A 21,774-nucleotide genomic window follows, 5' to 3' on the forward strand; every position below is an offset into this window, starting at 1 on the left:
GCACTCGGGCAGGCGCCGCTCGCGCGCTCCTCCCTCTCCTCTGCACCCGCTGTCACGCTGCCCGCCCGCGGGGGAGCCTCGCGAGCCTCCAGGTGAATTGAAAGTCGTTTCCGGGGGAGGACGGAGAGGGTGCTGCAGTCCTGGCAGGCACTGAAACTGCAACTCGGACAGAAACGACCCGGCGGAGGAGCGGGCGCGCGGCGGCGTGCGCAGCCTCCCCGGGCTGCCGGAGGCGGCCGCTGCACTGCTCGCCGCGGAGCGCGGCGGCCGGACCTCCGCCCCGGCACTCCCCGCCCCGGGCGCGCTCGCCGGGGAGAGACCCCCGAGTCCTGCGCATTTCGCAGCTGCGCCGGCGTGGGGAATGAGAGCGCGGTGGCTCCGGGTCGCCGCGGAGCAGCTGCCGGTGGGAGAGAGAGGCGAGGCGAGGGGGCGGCAGCCTCGGCCCGAAGTAAGTGCAGCAGAAGTTTGCGTCGGTTTCCCCGCCGCTCCCCTGGAGCGAGTGGCAGGCACATCTTCTCCCCTCGTTCTCTGAGGACGACGAGGGCACACTTCCGAGGCAGTCTCGCCCGGGAGAGAAAGTGAGCCTTACCACAGGCGGGCGAGGACCCCGGGAGGGCCAGGGCAGGGAGGGATCCCGATGGGGGGGGCGGTGAGGGGGTGCCAGAGGCAGAGACCCCGGCTGGGGTGAGGGACGCGTGAGGAGCCCGAGCCTGGAGCTCTGAGGGCGGGAGGGGGGTGGCGAGAGTGAAGGTGGAGGTAGTCACACCTATGCTGGTGACCTTGGCGTGCCCCCCCGGAGCGGCGATCCGGGGGCTTGTCAGAGGCTGGAAACGGCGCGGCTAGAGTATTGCGTGGATCCTTACCCGGGGCCGCGGTGAGGCCATCGCGCTTCCGGACGCCGCACGACGGGGGCACGAGGAGCGAGAAGCCGGCGCGAGGCGGCGACGCTGGAGGGTGGGGACGCCGGCGAGCGCAGAGCCCGCGCTTGGAGCGCGAGGTTGGGGTGCTCCGAGGCGCTTCAGCCTCCGCGCGGGAGACCCCGGTCGGGGGAGGAGGCGGGCGTGAAGCCTCAGGTCGCTGCGGTGGCCGTCGGGCGCCTCTGGAGCCTCGGTGGCTAGTGCTCCCAGACCGGAGCAGGCTGACCGGTGGGCGGCGGCGCGCCTCCGGCTGCCCCCCACCCTGCGCCGGTCCCCCCGAGTCTGCAGGCGCTTCCCCGCCCCGCCGCCAGGGCCGAACGCCACCGGGCTTGCCCGCGACCCTAGCTCCCTGCTCAGCCGTTCGCGGGGCCCGTTCAGCTCTTCTTTGGCTCCTTCCTCTCTAACCGGCCTCCCGAAGGAGGTTTTATCCTTTAACTTGACCGAACTTCTGATGGGGAACAAAAAAAAAGTTCACGGCAGCCGCGCGCCTCGCTAGGAGCAGAGCCCCGCGGAGGGCAGGCGGGGGCGCCGCGGGCCGGCTCGCCCGCCCTCTCCTCTCCTGGGAGGGTTCTCAGGGAAGTTTGGACAAAATGTGACGCGATTATTCTGGGAAGGCCACGAAGGCATCTTCTTCCAGAGTAGAACCGTCTGTGCCTGGGAGTCCGGTGTCCCACCCGGCTTCTGGTACCAAGGGTACATACACTTGGGGGGACGAAGACGATTAATTAAACCCCATCTTTCAAAAAGTCATTCATGATGCATACTGGTCACCCAATTTCATTTACTCCGATTCATTCATCTATTCACGCAGAAACACTTTAGGAGGCCCAGTGTGTGGCCAGGCATTGTGTTAGAGGCTGTGGCAACAGAAATGACTGATGTTTGGTTCCAGTACTCAGGGAGCTTACAGTCTGGAAGAGCAGTGGTCGGGAAAGAAGATGGAAAAAAAACGTGTCCTACAGGAGACGGCAGGTGCTACCTGGTTTTCACCACAGTGACTCACTCCCATCTCGTTAACTGTGGAGCCCAACATCTGCTGTATTTCATCCTCCCTGAAGTCAGCGACACTATCATTCTTTTTGATGCCCAGAGGCCAATACTGTGCCAAGCACATAGTAGGTCATCGATAAAGTCTGTTAACTGAATGGATGAAGGGATAAGTTATTCATATTGAAGAGTGTTTTAAAGAAAGATAACCATGCTGTATAGTAGTCCCCCTCATTGGAGGGGGAAGGGATCCGTCCAAAACCCCCAGTAGATGCCTGAAATTTTGGAGATAGTACTGAACCCTATACATACTGTGTTTTTCCTTATACATTCATACTTATGATGAAGTTTGACTTGTAAATTATGCAAGTAAGAGATTAAGAGTACCATAATAAAATAGAACACTTATAACAAATACTGCAATAAAGTTATATGAATGTGGTCTGTCTCTCTCAAAATATTGTACTGTACTCACCCTGCTTCTTGTGATGATGTGAGATGATAAGATACCGGTCTAATGAGAGGAAGGCATTGTGATGTAGCATTAGACTACTACTGACCTTTTGACCACACCTCTGTGGGTAACTGAAACCTTGGAAAGTGAACCTATGGGTAAGGGTTGGGGGGCTACTCTATTGGGGGGACATTAAAGAAGAAAGAGAATGAGTTGAAAGGGGAAGGAATCAGGGAGCTGGAGAGGGCAGGAGAAAAAAAAAGATAGGGCTCATGAACATTTGGAAGTATATATTCTTTAACAAACAACTTTTGTCTTCCATTTTAAGCCAGTGGAAATTAGCAGCACTCAACTCCGTGCTCTATGAAATACAGGAATCTCTGTGGATATTTGGATTATAACTTTTTTAGAGCAAGGCCTTTGTTAATTACCGTATGGAGGTCATGATGCCATGTTCATGTGGATATGTTGATAATATGGTGATTTGGATGTGTCTAGGGTAGAGGAACAGGTTGATGAAAGAATACTTTAGAATTACCAAAATAATTCCTTCAAACATCTTTTAATATTTTGCTACTTAATGTGCAAATTTCTACTCGTGTATTTTAACTATATTTAATTTAAACTCAATTAAAATATTTATACAGAGATTTTAGCAATGAAGATTAAACACATGTGCAAGACTCTCCTTGGCTTAAGTAATTGAACCCACTGCACAGGTAGAAGGTGGTAAATTCCCAGGTGAATGATAAGGGTTTTTTCACCCCATTAATTTTTTTATTTTTACGAAAAAACTAAAACTTCATATATTTTTATTATGTGCAAAACAGAGCTACTTCTTTTTTTTTTAAACCAGTATTTTTCAACAGTAATAATAACTTGGTGATCTGAGTCAAGAGCTTATAGGTATTAATCCTGGATTTAGTTATTGGAAACTTTTGGTGCTATGTGATTTGGAGCCATTCTAGAATTTTTGTCAACCTCATTTTCTCTACTTATGAAATAAGATTATTTTACTGAAATGATTTAATTTGTCTTTTAAAATCAGAGTTTGTCAATGTAGAGTGTGCTGGGTTTAGATATTGTACTCTGTAGTTGATGTCATTAATTTGGTATACCAGCACTGAGTAGCAATTTGTAATTAGCAAATAGAAAATAACCCATATTTTCTATCATTAGGTATTTTGAAGATGTTTTAGGACATTGTCAGAGTTCTAGGAAGAGTTTTGTGATTGTGGACAATGTATGGTGACTAAAAATTGTATTTTAGAAGGAACTATAAATAAATACTAAAAATGGTAGCTAAACTTCGGGATTCTTTAACCAGACACTGAAATGTTTCTTCCGTTGTGGATATTTGAATTGAATTATTACTAGAATTGCACTGGTAGATCAAAAGACTATTTGAATGAATCTTGTAGATTTTACAAGGAGTACATTCTACAGGGTAGGACTTTATTTTGGAAATGTAGTTAGGGTACAAACATGCTGAGGTTATAGGAGTGTGAGGTTGAAGATTACTGAGCGTAGAAATGATCTAGCCTTGTTTTTGCAGATGAGAAAACTGGGGCCTAGAAAGGTGAAGGATCTAAATTTCCCAGGCTCACATTCATATGCACGAGAGTCCTGTATAGTGTCCATTCTAGGCCTGACAAGAAATCACACCCTCAGGACACCTAAGCACAGGGGCACCTTAATGGATCTGCTATCCATGGATTTCCTCTTTTCTCTCTCTCCAGCTCACATCCTGTCTTTGGTCCCACCTCTGAGAAAGGTCCTACCTGCCAACCTCCTACTGTCCCCATTCCTGCTGCCTTTCCAGGTCTTGATGGGACAGAGCAGTGAAGGACTTGGTCAAGGGTCCATGAGTTTCAGCCTCACACACAGGTCTAGCCTAGGCAGAACTGTGGAATAAATTAAGTTTGGATTGGGTGCTTCCCACATGTACTTTCCTACATTTTGCCACCACTGCACATCATAGGATCACAGTTTCAGGGCCAGAAGGGGCTTTCGAGATCATCTGGTCTTTATATAGATCATCTATAAGATGAGGGAACTCTGGCCTGGAAGAGATTCTGTGACAGTCATATTGTACAGGACCCCATGAATCGAGTTCAGGTTCTTCTTGGCTGCTGTGTTCTGTCTCCACTGAACAATGCTGGTGCTGGCTGGTGTTTAATCACTCTAACATAAATAAGCATGTGAGCTCTGGAAGGAGACAACTTGTGTTTATGTTCTAACTCTGTCTTTCCCCAGCTCCACAACCATGGGCCATTACTTAAGTTCCTGACACCTTTGTTCGTGTATTAGCAAATTTTTGTTTTGTTTTATATGTAGGTATGGGTGTATTTGCATAATCATTTCTTTATTACTTCCACTTTAGATTGTAAGTGTTATAAGGAAAGGAAACAGGTATTTCTTGCTTCTGTATGTCCATTGTGTCTTTGGTACACAGTGGATACTCAGTTACCATTTGTTGAAAAAAGGAATGAATGAATGAATGAATGAATGAATGAATGAGTATACAATGACAGAGTGAAGGAGGGAAGTATCACTTAGGTAGAATTGGAATTCTTAATATGAGAGCCATATCCTTCTAAAGATTGTAAATCTGAAATGCTATTCTCTTTGCATATCACTTTCTGGGTAGACGGGACCCTGAGATGCCCCGTCACCACGCCTACTTTTCTCATTTGCCCCTTCTTTAAGCAAGTGACTGCTCCATTGTTCTGATTGCTTGGGCCCAAAACTTTGGAGTCACCCTTGCATTCTCAAATCTTGCGGCTGTGCCTTCAAGATGTATTCCAAATCTGACCAGTACTCACCACCTGCCTTGCTACCAGCCAAGACAAAGCCTCTACTATTTCTCACCTGGATTATTGCAGTGGTCTCCTTACGTCTTTCTTGCCCCACCCCAAGTCTAGGTTCAGTACACAGCCAGAGCAATAGTACTAACACTGAAGTCAGGTCACACTACTCCTGTGCTTACATTGTACATCCTCACATCTTACTCTTATAGTTCATTTACATCTTCCCGTTTCTTTCAGAGTAAAGGAAACAATCTAGTCCCTTCTAGGCCTTCTGACCTCTCCAACTTCCCCACAATCAGTGTGTTTCTTCCATACCGATGTCCTGCCTGTTCCTGCAACATAGCAGGTATGCTTTCTGCAGAGCAACTTTGAACTTGTTCTACCCTTTGTCTGGAATGCTCTCTCCTAAGCACCTGCTGATACTCTCACTCTCTTCAAATCTTCTTCTTAAATTCCTTCTCTTAATAGGGCTTCTCTTGGCTGCCCTATTTAAGATTATACCCCTCTAACTTTTTATCCCTCTTTTCTTACACTAATTTCCTTTTTAGCTCTTATGACTACAAATACCATATACTCTATTCAAGTACATGCTTAATTAGTATAAGATATTACTCTTATGGTATCATCTCTGGTTTCCTGGCCTTTTTGTCTCTCCTTTGACCAGGTTTATGGTCAGAGGCAGAATTCTGCCAGGATCCTTAGCGAGTCTATTTGGAAATGACCTTGAAGGAATCCGAAAGGTTGCTTACATCTGCTGCTAGAAATAATTAGGAAATAAAATGCAGTTATCTCTCCAAGATATGACCTAATCATTTCCATGAAATACCTCTGACCAGGGGCTTCTGGAAGGTTGCTGCTGTAAGGTCCACCTTTGGGGCGACAGTATCACATTCCATCATGCTTTCCATGCACGTCATCTCCAAAAGGGGTAAGGGTCTTCTTCCCCTAAGGGATCACATTGTATTTCTTAAATGGCAGTGTCAGTGGGAGGCTGGGAAGAATGGCATTCCAGGGGTCAAAAGTAGAGATCGGGGTCAAACTGGAAAACCAAGCTGTTTCTGGAACATTATTTGTTAATGGAGTCACCTACTGAAGTCAGGATTAAGAACAGGAAAGGGAGAGGGAACTGAGAGAGACTTTGTAGATTAGCTCGTTGACCACCCAGGTTGGATTTTCACTGCTTTTCTTTTTCTTGTCTCCTGCTACTGGGTTTTCTTCTTGCCTGTCTTAACATGACTATTCTCATTGGTTGTCCTGAGGAGGAGTTATGAAACCATATCCATTAACCAATGAGACACTACGTGAAAAAATAATGGTTAAGATGGCACCTCTAAAGCTATCCCCAAGGCTGGGAACAGCCTGTGTGCTGAACAACACTCCTTAATTGCTTGATAATAGGCTGTACCTGTTTAATGCACTGTTGGCTGAACTGATAGGATGTTTTTATGACTTCTTCCAGGATATTGTGAGCAGATATAGTGCCTATGTGTTAAAGTTGGGTACACTATTATATTTCTATAAAATTATCATACTAAACTCTGCAGCTTATAATTCCTGCTAGCTCAGAGCAGTCTCGAGCTCAGGGCAACTTGTAAAATTGACTCAACAGACAGTATTTTTAGTCCTAAGTGCTCATAATAGTTTTGCCTTAACAGAGAAAAGTGTTATGTTGTGCCCATTTTTTGCTCTAGAAATAGAAAGAGAGCCTTGGGTTTAGTGCTTGTAGGTTACCGGTTCTGTTCTTAGCACTCTCTGTGACCTTGTCCAATTTACATTAGTTTAGAGTCGCTTTTCTGGAGCCAGGAAAAGTTACCACTGCAGCAGAAATGGGGCCAACAACCTTGAAGTATAGCTGTGAGAAATCCATTTTCCTGTAACTGTAAGAGATGCAGCCAGAGCAATTCTTCAGGAGAGACCATGTGTGTTGGGGGCGGAGGCAGTGGTATGAACTCAAGGATAGAAACCCAAACTATCATAACAATAAGAAGAAAGAGGTGGGTGACTTTTAGCTTTTCAAACAACTGGTGTACACGTATATTTTTGTCTAGTTTACAAACACATTTTGTTCTGAGTGTTTTTCCCAAGTAGGTTGTTTGGAAATATTGTGCTTATAGAAACAATGTTAGATGTGGCATTCAGGGTCCCAGATGCCTTGGGAAAAAGCTACTTAAATCACTTCCGAGCATTAGAAAATAATGCTATAGTTTGATTTTTCATATGAGAAAATGAGTCTTAATTTCTAATTAATAAAATACTAATCTCCATCTTGTTACATTATGAAGATCTAGGTTGCCATTCTTGTAAGTAGCCTCTCTCTTGACTCCTTACAAGTTTGTTCAACAGGAGAATACAGCTGACCTTTGATTTGGGGTGCTGACCTCCATGCAAGTCAAAAAGCTGCACATAACTTTTGACTCCCCCAAAACTTAACTAATAGCCTACTGTTGGATGGAAGCCTTATCGATAACATAAATAGTCAATTAACACATATTTTGTGTTATATGTATTATAAGCTGTATTCTTAGAATAAAATAAGCTAGAGTTAAGAAAATGTTATTAAGGAAATCATATGGGAGAGAAAATACAGTTACAGTACCATATTGTAAAGAAAAAAAATCTGTGTATGAGAGGACCCACGCAGTTCAAACCCACATTGTCCAGGGGTCGACTGTGTGTGTTTATTTCTTTACGAGCTTTTAAAAACAAGTATATAAACTCAAGTTAATAAAGCTTATGTAAATAAATAAATAAAGTGCACATCAACAGTAAATATGTAGACATCGTTGAGAATTAAGATTCATGCAAGGCAAATATCAGTGTCGATACTGGGAATTGGGATGTTCTTCTAGCTTTTGCTGGGACCCCATTCTGCACAGGATAAGGGGGCTTGGTTTGTTGAAAACCGGCTCAGAGTTCTGATGCTGGTTTTCTCAATCGCATCTGTGTCCTTGGCTCACCAGACCCCTAAGACTGGATGCTGGCATCTAGTACCCCTTTGTAGAAGACACAGAGCAATTATCCTTTGCCTCTCTACTCTGTCATCCTTCCGTTTGTCCTGCAGTCTCCCTCCCCTCTCCTTCCTCAGCATTCTGGTCCTTCAAGCACCTTTATGCAATGTGGGATCTGTCCTCCCTCTAGTGGTGGTCTGGAAATTGTCCCTTCCCATTGCCTCCCTGCCCACCCCCAGCTTTATTGAGATGTAATTGACATATAACATTGCGTAAGTTTAAGATGTACAAAGTATAACATCTTCATCATGTCACATAATTACCATTTCTTTTTTTGTGGTGAGAACATTTAAAATCTACTGTCTTAGCCATCCATTGCCTGGGTTAACGCCAGGAGCTTGTTTTTACCTACTACAGTCTTGGCAGTGACTGGGCATGTCACCTCCCAGCAGCCTTCAGAGACCTGGGCAAGGAGATTCTCTTGGCAGGCACTCACACATAGAATGAGTGTGTCCGGGCACAGTAGGGGCAAGGGGCAGGGAGATCAGGGACAGTCACTCTGAGACTCTCAAGGTTTCTTTGGAGGACCCCAAACATTACTCTGTGTACTTCCCTGTCTATTCCATTTCCAGCTTTGTATCATGGTATCTTACCTACACATTCCCAGTGGACCAGAAAGTAGGTTCAGGGCTTACATTTTTTACTCAGTGAATCGTAGACACAAAAATATAGATCCAGGAATCATCACATTTGTTCTATAAAGGTCCAGATAGTAAATAAATATTTTAGACTTTGCAGCCTACATTTGGGTGTTGTCACATATTCTTTAAAAAAAAAATTTTAATGTTTATTTTTAAGAGAGAGAGAGAGAGCGAGAGCGTGTGAGCACAAATGGGGGAGGGGCAGAGAATGAGAGAGAGACAGAATCTGAAGCAGGCTCCAGGCTTCGAGCTGTCAGCACAGAGCTTGATGTGGGGCTTGAACTCACCAACTGTGAGATCATGACCTGAGCCGAAGCCGGAGGCTTAACGGACTGAGCCACCCAGGCATCCCTCTTTTTTTTTTTTTTAAACAACATTTGAAAATATAAAAACGATTCTAAACTATAGGCAGTACAAAAGAAAAAAAAATATGCTGAAGGTTAGATTGGGTCAGTGGGTCTTAGTTTGCTGAACCCTGTAATAGATGATCAGGGTAGATCTTCAGAAATCTTAATTTCAGAAATTTGAATTTTATAATTTATAAATGTATAATAAATATATGTTATAGTGAATGTATAATAAGATATATATAATTATATATATAAATATTTATATTTATATCTATATTTCACTCATAATGGGTGAAGTTATCCTGAGCATTTCACCGTAGGACCCAGATTGGGTCTTTGTTGGAAGAATGAGGTCTCTGGGAATTGGGGGTGTGGAGAGGTGAGGACACTGAAGATGGGGACCTCAGTGGTAAATAAAGAAAAGCACGGGGGCGCCTGGGTGGCTTGGTCGGTTAAGCATCTGACTTCGGCTCAGGTCATGATCTCACGGTCCGTGAGTTCGAGCCCCACGTCGGGCTCTGTGCTGACAGCTCGGAGCCTGGAGCCCGTTTCCGATTCTGCGTCTCCCTCTCTCTCTGCCCCTCCCCTGCTCATGCTCTGTCTCTCTCTGTCTCAAAAATAAATAAACGTTAAAAAAAAAATTAAAAAAAAAAAGAAACAGAAAAGCATGGCCTCAGGGCATCTTTTTTCATCCCTTCAAACAAACAAACAAACAAACAGTTTTATTGAGATAAAATTCACAGGTTATAAAATTCATCCATTTAAAGTATACACTTCACTTTTTTTAGTGTGTTCATAGGATTATGCAGTGATCACCACAGTCTAACTTTAGAACATTTCCATCTCCCGTAAAAGAAACTCATACCATTAGCTCGTTTGCCTTTCCCCCGCGACCTGCCTGCTTTGCCAGTCCTGCCCATCCCTAAAAACCACTTATTTACTACTTGTCTATTCCGGACACTTCATATAAATGGAATCATACAACATGTGGTCTTTTGTGACTGGCTCTTTCACTTAGTGTAATGTGTTCAAGGTTCGTCCATGTTGTATCGGCACTTCATTTCTTTTTGTTGCTAAATCATAGTCCATTGCACGGATAGACCACATTTTGTGTACCCATTCATCGGTTGATGGACATCTGGGTTGTTTCCAATTCTCGGCTGCTATGAATAATGCTGCTGTGAAGGGTTTTGTACAAGTCTTTGTGTGGATATATGTTTTCATTTCTCTTGGGTGGATGTCTGGGAGTGGAGTTGTTGGGTGATGTGGCGACTTCGGTTTAACATTTTGAGGAAATGCCAAACTGTTTCCCAAAAAGGCTGCATCATTTTACGTTCTCACCAGAAGTCCTTGAAGGTTCCATTTTCTCCATTTTCTTGCCAATATTTGGCTTTTGTTTTTAATTATAGCCATCCTAATGGGTGTGAAGTGTATCACATTGTGGTTTTGATTTGCATTTCCTTAATGACTAATGGTACTGAGCCTCTTTTCATGTGTTTATTGGACATTTATGTATCTTCTTTGGATAAATGTCTATTTAAATACATTGTCCATTTTGAAATAGAGTTGTCTTTTTAGTACTCGTTTGTAAGTGGTCTAGATAGAAGTTCCTTGTAAGATATATGATTTGCAATATTTTCTTCTTTTTTGGGGGTTGTCTTTTCACTTTGAAGATGGTTTAGTTTGCAGTACAGAAGTTTTGGTAATTTGAGTAAGTACAATTTATCTATTTTTTTCTTTCGTTGCTTGTGCAAATTCAATAACATTTATTGTTAAGTTTTCTTCTGAGTGTTCTATAATTCTAGTTCTTGCTTAATTTAGGTCTAATACATTTTGAGTTAATTTTTGTATATGGTGTGAGGAAGACGTTTAACTTTATTCTTTTGCATGTGGATATCCGGCTCTCCCAGCACCATTTGTTGAAGAGTTTAATTGTCTTGGCATCCTTGCTGAAATCAATTGAACATAAATGTGAGGGTTTATTTTTGAACTCTCAGTTTTATTCCATTTATCTGTCTCTGTGTCTATTTTTTTTTTATGTCAGTGTCACATTGTCTTGTATACTATGGTTTTGTAGTAAATTTAAATTGGCAAGTGTGAGTCCTCCAGCTTGGTTCTTATTTCTCAAGATTGTTTTGGCTCTCTGAGTCCCTTGAATTTCCATTTAATTTTAGGATCTGTTTGTCAAATTCTGTTAAAATAGCCAGCAGGGATTTTGGCAGGAATTGTGTTAAATCTGTAGATCAATTTGGGGAGTAATACCATGTTAACAATACTAATTCTTCTGATGTATGAACATATATGGCTTTCTATTTATTTAGGTCTTTAACTTTTTCATCAATGTTTTGTGATTTTAAGAGCATAAGTATTGCACCTATTTGTTAAATTGTTCTTTGGGATTTCTTCCTTTCCAGTCTGGATGCTTGCTTTCTTCTTCCCTCGTTCCCCCCTTCCCTTCCTTTCTTCCCCCCCCCCCTTCCTTCTTTTTCTATTTCCTTGGCTAGAACCTATAGAACAATATTAAATAGAAGGGTGACAGTGGATATCCTTGTTTTGTCTCTGATATTAGGGGGAAAGCATTCAGTCTTTCACAATTAAGTATAATGTTACCTGTGGGTTTTGTATAGATACCTTTTCTCAGGTTGAGGAAGTTCCCTTTGTCTTCTTGGTTTGTTGAGTGTTTCCATTATAAAATGCTATTGGATTTTGTGAAATGCTTTTCCTGTGTCTATTGAGATGATCAAATGATTTTTGTTCTTTATTCTATTAAAGTGATATATTACATTAATTGATTTTCAGATGTTAAGCCAACAATGCATTCCTGGGATAAATTCCACTTGGTTGTGTTGTGCAGTCCTTTTTATATTTTGCTGAAATTTAGCTTGCCGGTATTTGTTAAGGATTTTTGCATTTATATTCAGAAGGGATATTGGTGTATAATTTTCTTTTCTTGTGATATCTTCATCTCATCTGGGTATCAGGGTAATAGTGGCCTCTCCTTTTCTGTTCTTCATTCTTTTTTTTCTTTAATTTTTTAATTATGTTTCTTTGTTTTTGAGAGGCAGAGAGAGACAGAGCGCCAGTGGGGGAGGAGCAGAGAGAGAGGGAGACACAGAATCCGAAGCAGGCTGCAGGCTCTGAGCTGTGGGCACAGAGCCCGATGCGGGGCTTGACCTCACAAACTGTGAGATCATGACCTGAGCTGAAGTCGGACACTTAACCGACTGAGCCCCCAGGCACCCCTCCTGTTCTTCCTTCTTAATACTGCTGTTCTAGGTGCTTCAGGGACAAGCACAAATGCAAGATGGGAAGAGGAGGGAGTCAGGGGTTGTTGTGGATCCCAGGTGGCAGCACAGGTATGGGGAAGAGAACCCCAATAGAGTCTACAGAAGACACAGGATTCTTGGTTGCCACATGGACGCCAGGCTGGGGGCCTATTATTGGGGATATCTTATGTATAGCATGTGTTCTATTCTGTTGTTTTTATACATATATTCATTCGGAATAGTCATCGCCTACTGTGTGATAGGAAGGGCATTTACTACTGATAAGTTTAAATAGATGAAATTCCTTTCCTATGAGAATGCACAGTTTAAAGGAGTAGGCAGATTCAATAAAATAATCACAAATTAAATGTGGCATTACAACTGTATGTGTTCAGGATGATAAAAGGGAGGTTCCTGGTGTCTGAAGAGTATGTAATCGGAGGGGCACCTGGGTGGCTCAGTCGGTTAAGCGTCTAACTTCAGCTCAGGTCATGATCTTGCGGTCCGTGAGTTCGAGCCCCACGTCGGGCTCTGTGCAGACAGCTCAGAGCCTAGAGCCTATTTCAGATTCTGTGTCTCCCTCTCTCTCTGCCCCTCCCCTGCTCATGCTCTGTCTCTCTCTCTCTCTGTCTCAGAAATAAATAAACGTTAAGAGTATGTAATCAGAGAAGTTGGTCAAGTGTTCTGATGAAGGCTCCGCCTCAAGAGTGAGTGATGGCGGCCAGTGTGGGTGGAGTGCACAGAGCAAGGAGGAGGCAGGTAGAAAGAGCCAGACCACTCGAGGCCTGCAAGTCCAGGCTAAAGGCCTGCACCATTATCCTGACAACTAGCAGTATGTTTCACTTTTTAAATTTCCCTGTCTGGATTCACTGGTCATATTTTTGTTTCACGTTCTCCTTAAAGAAGGAAATATCACTCATCATTGCTGCTATTTCCATTTATTTTAGGTGTTTACTTTTATGGGGCTCAGAGTGGAGACAGACGGGGGGGGGGGGGACATGGAATAGAATGAGGCATGGAAAAAATGGCTTTAGGCTGGTCCTTGAGAGAATTAAGGGAGAAAAGAATACGACAAGGTTATGTTTGTTGAAGGGTGGGAGAAAAAAGATGGGAGCTGGAAGGACGATTGGCATGCACCTGGCCCACTCCCCTAATTTTATAGGTGGACACACAGGCCCAGAAACACCAGGTGACTTCTCTGCTCACATTGCCTGAAACAGCAGAGTCGAAACACCTCTCTGCCGGCCCACCTCCCTTCTGAATGCTCTTCCCTCTGGCCAGCACTAGTTCTCAAGCTGAGCTCTAAAGGAAAAGAAGCCGCTGGTCAGATAGATAATGAAGGGAAGGAGGCTTCAGGTAGTGGGGCTGATACACCAAAGTCCTTGAGGCGGGAGAGAGCTTGAAGGCAGACATTCAAGATGGCCGCTCTGCTTGGAGCACAGGTGGTGAGACATGAGGGGAAAAAAGAGGTCGGGGCTTCCTCACAAAGGGTCTTGTAGGTTGGTAAGGAGTGTGGATCTATTCTTAGCGCAGCGTGAACAGTTTTTTTTAAGGAGGGGAGTAACATGAAAACACTGACGTGTTAGGAAGATGATTTGCTACTTTGTGGAGAAGAGGTTAAATGGGGCCAGAGCAGAAGTGGACAGGCTAAAGATTTGGTGGGAGTTAGAATTTACAGGGCTTGATGATGTTACCACTAAGACATTGGGGGAACTTCCAAGAAGTTGGATTTGCTTAGAGTAGAGAAAGGGGCAGTGTGGATCCTCCCTAGGGAGGTGGGTTATTCTTGAAGCAGATGTATGGGCTCTCACTGAAGCTGCCCCACCAGCAGTGGGGAAAAACTCCTAGAGGAAAAGAAACTTCGGTCCACCTGAAATGCTCTCCCTTCTTTCATCATGGACAAATGTTTACCTATTTTTCAAAGCCTGTCTCAAATATTACCTCTCCTGTGAAACTTCAAGTTGGTTGACATTTATATAGCATTTATTATGCCTATCTAGCCCTTATTAGTATGTCGATGTTGCCCTCATTGTGCTTAAAGTGCTATTATTATTTCTGTTTAACACACAGCAACATGAAGCACAGAAAGATTAGTCACCAAGAGGCAGCCTGGCTCCACAGACCCATGCTTAGCCGCTTCGCTGTGTGGCTTCTTGCTGGGAGCTCTCTGTGCACAGTGACTGACTCCTTCTCTTGCTTCCAGTGACCTCTGTGACAGCACTTTTCGTAGCGTGTGAAGCGTTGATGTTTTGAGTGTTTTTCTTCTCTGGTAGAGAGTGAACAAATTGAAAGCAGGGACTGTGTATTGTTGACTTTCACGTCTTCAGGGCTGGGTACATAATAGATGCCGGATGCATGAATGAATGAATGAATGAATGAATGAATGAATGGACGTGAATGAATGGATGGATGTCTGAGAGAATAAGAAAGGAAAGTAGCAGGAGTAGAATAGGGCTTTCTGTAACCTTCTGCAGCCTGTATTTTTCTAGGCCAAAGAATCCCTGAGCTGCATTATAATTCAGGCCAGTGTCATTTCTGGCTTTGCCATCATATTGTTTTAGAATTTCCATTAGTGCTTTGTTGTGTTCTAATCAAATAATGCTATTCTCAGTTAAACAGATGATGAAGCTTCTGCTCTGGCAGGTATTATGCTCTTTAAACAGTTGCCGTGTTGTCACCAAGGACATTTCTGCATCTGATATTGATTTAAATATTCAGTTATGAATGTCAGGAAGACAACTTTATTTATAGCTAATGAGGATTGTATTGGCTGAAGAAATCGGCAACGTGAACAAGATAGTACATGCTTGTTAATTCAGTGTGAGTGAAGAGAATAGCCTCGTCGATCAGCATTCACAAGGCTTTTTGTTCTGTACTGATATAAAATTGCAAAATACTGGGTGTTATGATTTTACTGTATTTTAGTGTCAAATAGTGAAAGTATTTTTGGGAAGTTTATTGTATTTTGCAGACGATTCACGTCGTATTGAACTTTTACTCAAATGTAGATTTATACAGGTGTGCCTTGATTTTGAAAAGTTTGTTTCACAAAACCCGAATTGCAGAACAGATAAGTTGGAAACAAGAGTATTTGGGTAGTTCATTGAATATCTATAGAGTAGGTATGATGAGTTTAGGGGCTTGGGTCCCCATCTCCTCTTCTCATTCTCCAGGATTCCGATCGATAACGCAAACCAACCAGGCAAGATCGGTAGCCAGATGGAAAATATAAATAGGGATTCTGTCTGTCTGTATAATCCTCCATGCAGGATTTTGTGAAATCTGTATTAGTGTATGCGCTTTAGGCTTCATTCAAAGTGGGACTTTTTACTCCTACTTTTTATTGAGAATTGGGCCCCACAAACTCGAGTGTGCTTGCAAAGGGAGAAAGGGACTAGATATTCAGAGCAAACCCTATACCACTTGCCTGGATGTGGAAGGGGCTGGCAGGCTGCTCCGAGAAGGTATGGTGGGTAGAATAACGCACCCCACCCCCACCTCCCGCGTCCACATCCTAATTCCCAAGAGCTATGAATAGTTTATCTTACATGGTGAAAGAGACTTGGTGGATGTGATTATGTTAAGGATGTTGAGAGAGAGGTATTATCCTGGGTTATCCAGGTGGGCCCATTAAAATCACAAAGGTCTTTATAGGATGGAGTCAAGAGGGCCACAGAAAAAGGTGTGAGGACAGAAGGACACATTGAAGTGATGGAGGGCCACAAGTTGGGGGATGTGGACTATCCATAGAAGATGGAAAAGGCAAGAAAACAGATTTTTTCCTAGAGCCTCTCGAAAGAGCACCGCCCTGCTCACACCTTTGATTTTAGTCAGCCCCATGAGACTTCTGACCCGCAGAACTCGAAGATAACAAAGTGCTGTTTGTTTAAGCCACTCACTTAGTGGTAATTTTTTACAGTAGCAATAAAAAACGAATACGGAAGGTTTGGGGACCTGTCCAGATGTGCTTACCACATGGAACAAGAAACTAAAGACAGCCCTCTGGGTCCAAGTGAAAGATGAAGTACCCCTGCCCACTAGTAAGACATCGTCCAATTAATAGCAAGCCTGGACAGATCAAACCAACCAGTCTTCTGCCCTGGGATACAGTGAGTGAGAAAATGGAAGCCGGTGAAGCCATCTCAGTGGGGTGAAGTTAACTCCAGGAATCAGAGACTTACACGACCGTTGGACGCTGGGAGAGCCACGCCCAGGATGCCCACTTTCAAGAAATCTGGAAGTGTGGGAGTCCTAGAAGGGTGCCAGATCTCTGGGTCAAACCTCTGTTGTCTGCTGACACCCGGGAGCCTGCCTGTGGCTCATCCAAAAACAACAACTTGCACCTTCCGGATCTCACATGAGGCCCTCTCAATGGTGAACTTTTCATAGGGACTTTGCAGGTAAGGGAGAAGTGAAGTTTCTGGACTTAACCTCTCTGAAGGCCAAGGGCTGAACTGTACCAGGTGTCAACACCATCGGGCAGGGATGGTGGAGGCAACATGCTGGCAGAAGCTTGTTTGCTTCTCTATAGTTTGAGGGAGGAATGTGGCAAAAGGAGCTTACACATCCCTCCCTCCAATCCCCCAGTTCCTTTGTTCTCTTCAGCTATTGGGGCTGTAGCCATCATTCTGGGCCCAGTCAGCGGATGTGCTGGCAGATTCTTTAGGTTACTGCAGAGCTGTGCGGTGAACCCCATTCTGAAGAGAAAGGAGATAGACGTGAAATTGAATGGTCGTGGATACATTTAAAATGACTGTGTCCTAATGTAACTACAACTTACCACGTCTCTATTTTGAAGCTACATGATTTCAAGGGCATTTTTCTTTGAAGCTTTTAACAAATAATTTAAGCCAATTCATATTCATTGCAAATGTCAGAAGCAGTTGAATTTTATTTTCATAGGGCCTTTGAACTTCTGTGTTTACTGTGAAAGATCAAATGTTACGCCGTTATTTCCGCTTTGAAAATTTGATGAAGTTGCACATGTAACTGTAATCTAATTATTAATAGTTATAAATGCTATTTAATTAAATAATGCATGCCTTATTTCTTTTTTTTAAATTTTATTTATTTAAAATGTTTGTTTATTTTTGAGGGAGAGAGAGAGAGAGAGCGCGAGCACTAGTGGGGGAGGGGCAGAAAGCGAGGGAGACAGGACCTGAAACAGGCTCCAGGCTCTGAGCTGTCAGCACAGAGCCCAACGCGGGCTCTAACTCACAAACCATGAGATCATGACCTGAGCCGAAGTCGGACGCTCAACCGACTGAGCCACCCAGGCGCCCCTGCGATATTTCTTATTGCTCTCAATCGAGTAGTTTTGGAAGATTTGCACATTACCTGTTCAATCTTTAATTGCCTCTTAAGTGTATAGAATTGCTTCTGATATGCCAAAAGCAACAAAAAGGGGTGGTTGGAGTGGAATGCAGCGGGCAGGCATTTGGTTCTGTGTGTAATCTCAGACGATGGAGACGGGGAACAGCCAAAGGTAACAACAGGAGGTGAGTTGATATCTCTATAAATTGAGCGGCGAGGGAAGCCACATCAAGCCAAGGTTTCCGACTGTGATCTACGAGTTTGGAAAAGAGCGAGGGGGGGATATGCCATGGATTAATCGACATAGCAGATGACAGGAGTGCGGAGAGCAAGTTGGTAGGACATCGCTGAACAGAAACGTTTGAAGCTGTCATACTTTGGACTGCGTTTACCGGCTCGGGTACCCAGGATGGCTCTCGCAAGCTCATCTCGCACAGGTTCTGGTCTGTACAACTGTGTTCGTTTGGCTTTTTGCCCCCTGGTTATCATACTCAGTCATTTCTCCATTTCTAAGACCATAGGCCAATATCAAGAGCGGTCACTAATATTTCAGTTTTATTTTATCATCAGAAATTTTGTTTTTGTGCTTCCAACACGTTAGTTCGATTCCTACCCAGACAGACTATCGTGGACCAGGAGGCAGGTGCAAAGCCCTTTTCCTGTTTACCAGCATCATAGAAATGAGAACTTCAATAGTAGTGGCCATTTACAGGTCACATTTTTAGTTAATAGGGAAGTTCTGCTCTTCTATGGTCTAATTATAAAGGTTCTGCCTAATTTTTCTGTGTCTAGGAGCTTGTGTTGATTTGCATGGTGATATTTTTATCATTATTATTAGTAGCAGGAGTTATTCTGACACAAGACACCCATTAAAATTCTTCAGTATCTCTGATAAGTTTGGCTCTAATTCCCACTAGAATATGTGATGTGATTCTGGAGTTGACAATACTCTAAGAAATAGTCAATTTGGATTACTCTGTTCCTCAGCAAAATTAATGCTTAATGATCTCCCATGTCTGGTACTTCTAGGCAGTTTCCTTTATGTCTTTGTTTTCAAACCTACTCTCAAATCTGTTCAGCTTAGAGTTCTCTTCTGAAGCCAAACCTACATATACACTGATTATTAGGTACCCCAGGCAGGTATTTTACAGGCAACTCACACTTAATGTGTACGAATAGGCAATATAACCCCTTCTTCCATTTCTCCAGATCCATGTTTGCTTATTCAGAGATAGACACCAGCTAGGTGTCAAGTCAGATATCTGAACTTATCTTGGATTTCTTCTTTGACCTTGTCTATATATAATCAGCTGCTGAGACCTGCCAATGAAGGCTTGGGTGGTTCTTCTGTCCTCAGGATAGCTGCTTCTCCTGTGCTCTCATAGTAGAGGCAACTGCTTCTATTATAACAGTTATTTTATTATACTGTAACTGTTACTTGCGTGTCTGTCTCTTGCTTTTGAGGGTAGAGGAGAGAGACGAGATCTTTCTTCATGTTTATCCCTTTGGCGGTTAGCCCAATATTTGTTTAGTCAATGAAGTGAAGGAAGGAGTAAATAAATTTGATGAAAGTACTATGACCAGGGTTGGTACATAAAATGTCCTAAATAATTTATGTATGATGAGCCTGTGATTCCTTATTTGACTTTACTTCCTCTTTACTATTGAATATTATGCGACCTAATGGTAAAAGCTGTATTAATTTTGGAGTCTCTTTGATGTAGTCATAAGATTTTACATTCATTTTATGCTTCGCAGTGTGAAGTTTCAAATATATACCAGGGAGATTTAAAATGAACATGAAGTAGATGACTAACATGTAACTTTGGGAATTTCAGTGTCGAAACATATATATTCATTTTCTGTCATCTACAGACATTATCTTTACAAAAAAATAAGGAAGAACTGATTCCAAAGGAAGTAATCCCATTACCCAAATTTTAACAATTGAACTTGCCCCTGAAAAAAAAAAAATAAGCTGGCACTTTAACTTTTACAGCATTTTATTTAAAGGATAAATGTCATTGCTATATGTTCACCAAAATGATCTTTGAAAGACGTGATCTTTTTTTTTTAAGTTTGGTTTTAAAGGGAAACACTTCCCCCAATTTGCAAGTTGATAGTTGTATTTTCGCTTTAACAGTGATAAGAAAGCAGAAGTTGTGACACAAATGATACAAATGGTGTGTTTCAGTTTTGAAAGACATTATCATTCTTTTCACTCCTCACATAAGCTTTTATGGGCACATTCTGACTGATGTCATACGTAGGAAATTTACGCTTATACTTCCATTAGATGAGAATATATCATTAGAATATATGAACTAGTAGACCGTGCACACAAAATAAAGCAAAAGTATGGTAGGGCACTTGGAAAGTTTCTCCTTATGAAAGAAATGAACAATACCTTTATTTAAATCCACCTAAAACGTAACTCTGACTTACAGCGTGTGGCTTAGTTTGGGGTCATCAAATTCCCTTTGCGTTGGATTCTTATGCATGCATTTTGTAGTGGTTCTAAAGAAGTAAACTCATCATCCTTTTCTGTTAGGCATCCCTTGTGCTGAATAAACTCAATATGTAAAAATTTTGGAGCACAAATTGCAAATTAAAACAAAATTAGCATATACAATCGGGATTTCCTGCACTTATGGGGTGAACTTGCTTTGTCTTTCCCTGAATAAAATTAAGTTTGTTAGACCTTCCCAATTATTACATTTATAATCCCCTTCTCCATCTGGAGACTCTCCCCTCCTTACCTCCAGCCTGGCCCAGCACCGAACACACCAAAGATGATTGCACGATTTGATTGTGTAAGTCATTGGGGAAAGCTGATCCAGCTCATTAGAAGCAATTTTTTATATCTGCACCTATTGTGTAAATTAAAAGATACTTAGGGGCGCCTGGCTCAGTCGGTTAAGTGTCCATCTTCAGCTCAGGTCATAATCTCACGGTTCATGAGTTCGAACCCTGCATTAGGCTCTGTGCTGACAGCTCAGAGCCTGGAGCCTGCTTTGGATTCTCTGTCTCCCTCTCTCTCTGCCCCTCCCCTGCTCTCTCTCTCTCTCTCTCTCTCTCTCTCTCAAAAATAAATTAACATTAAAAAAAGATATGTGCACAACAACAAAGAAACATGTGGCTTTTTTTCTTTTTAAATCTTTGACATCAGCCATAGTTCTTTTAGGTCCTAATTTTTCATTTTCTTCACATTTTCAACGTCTCATCTGTAAAGTTTGTTTATACTTGTTATTCTGTGCCTGTCTTGGGGGCACATGTTTCACCCATCTTAAACATTCATACATACAGACACACGTTAAACAAGTAAACAAAAGCCATGCACAAAAACTGCATTCTCCTTCAATACTAAACCCATTGCCTACTTTGCCCTTCTTTTTACAACTTGTCTTTTTGAGAGAGTTCCCTGCACTCACTGTCTTCACCTCTTCACCTTATCTTCAACCTCCAGGTTTCTGAGAACTCACAATGCATCTTGGTATTAAGAAATACTTGGTTACCCCTGTGCCAGTGCATTTTAAAATAAAGTAAATGGGATTCTGCTTTCAGATTTTGTGTTGTTTTTGTTTTTGGCTCTCGATTAAGCTCACAGGAGGACTTGTTGACATACAGTAGCTAATAAGAGCTGATTTTTATTGAACACTTAGTATGGTCCAGGCAGAGGGCTAAACTCTGCATGGATTGTGTAAATTGTGCATCACAACCCCATAACTTTAATTTAACAGTAAGCATTTCTTTTTTTTTTAATATAAAAATTATTGTCAAATTGGTTTCCGTACAACACCCAGTGCTCCTCCCAACAGGTGCCCTCCTCAATGCCCATCACCCACCCCACCTCCCTCCCACTCCCCATCAACCCTCAGTTTATTCTCAGTTTTTAAGAGTTTCTTATGGTTTGGCTCTCTCCCTCTCTAAGTTTTTTTTTTTTTCCCTTCCCCTCCCCCATGGTCTTCTGTTACGTTTCTCAGGATCCACCTAAGAGTGAAAGCATATGGTATCTGTTTTTCTCTGTA

The 21,774-nt window shown here is 42.8% G+C and overlaps 1 protein-coding gene across 2 annotated transcripts in view; it reads left to right on the forward strand.

Moving 5' to 3' along the window:
• Window positions 1-75: 75 nt before the first annotated feature.
• The window catches only part of KIAA1217 (KIAA1217 ortholog), a 747,790-nt gene continuing 726,091 nt past the window's right edge, over window positions 76-21,774 (forward strand). Inside the window, exon 1 of one of the 2 annotated variants that reach the window (XM_053225397.1) lies at window positions 76-92. The gene's annotated coding sequence lies outside the window, so the exon portion shown is untranslated. Of the gene's footprint in view, window positions 93-304; window positions 449-21,774 lie in introns of those variants that run through there. The other variant, XM_053225396.1, reaches the window with a different exon arrangement.

The sequence above is a fragment of the Acinonyx jubatus genome, chromosome B4 (assembly GCF_027475565.1).
Source record: "Acinonyx jubatus isolate Ajub_Pintada_27869175 chromosome B4, VMU_Ajub_asm_v1.0, whole genome shotgun sequence".
Lineage (NCBI taxonomy): Eukaryota > Metazoa > Chordata > Mammalia > Carnivora > Felidae > Acinonyx > Acinonyx jubatus.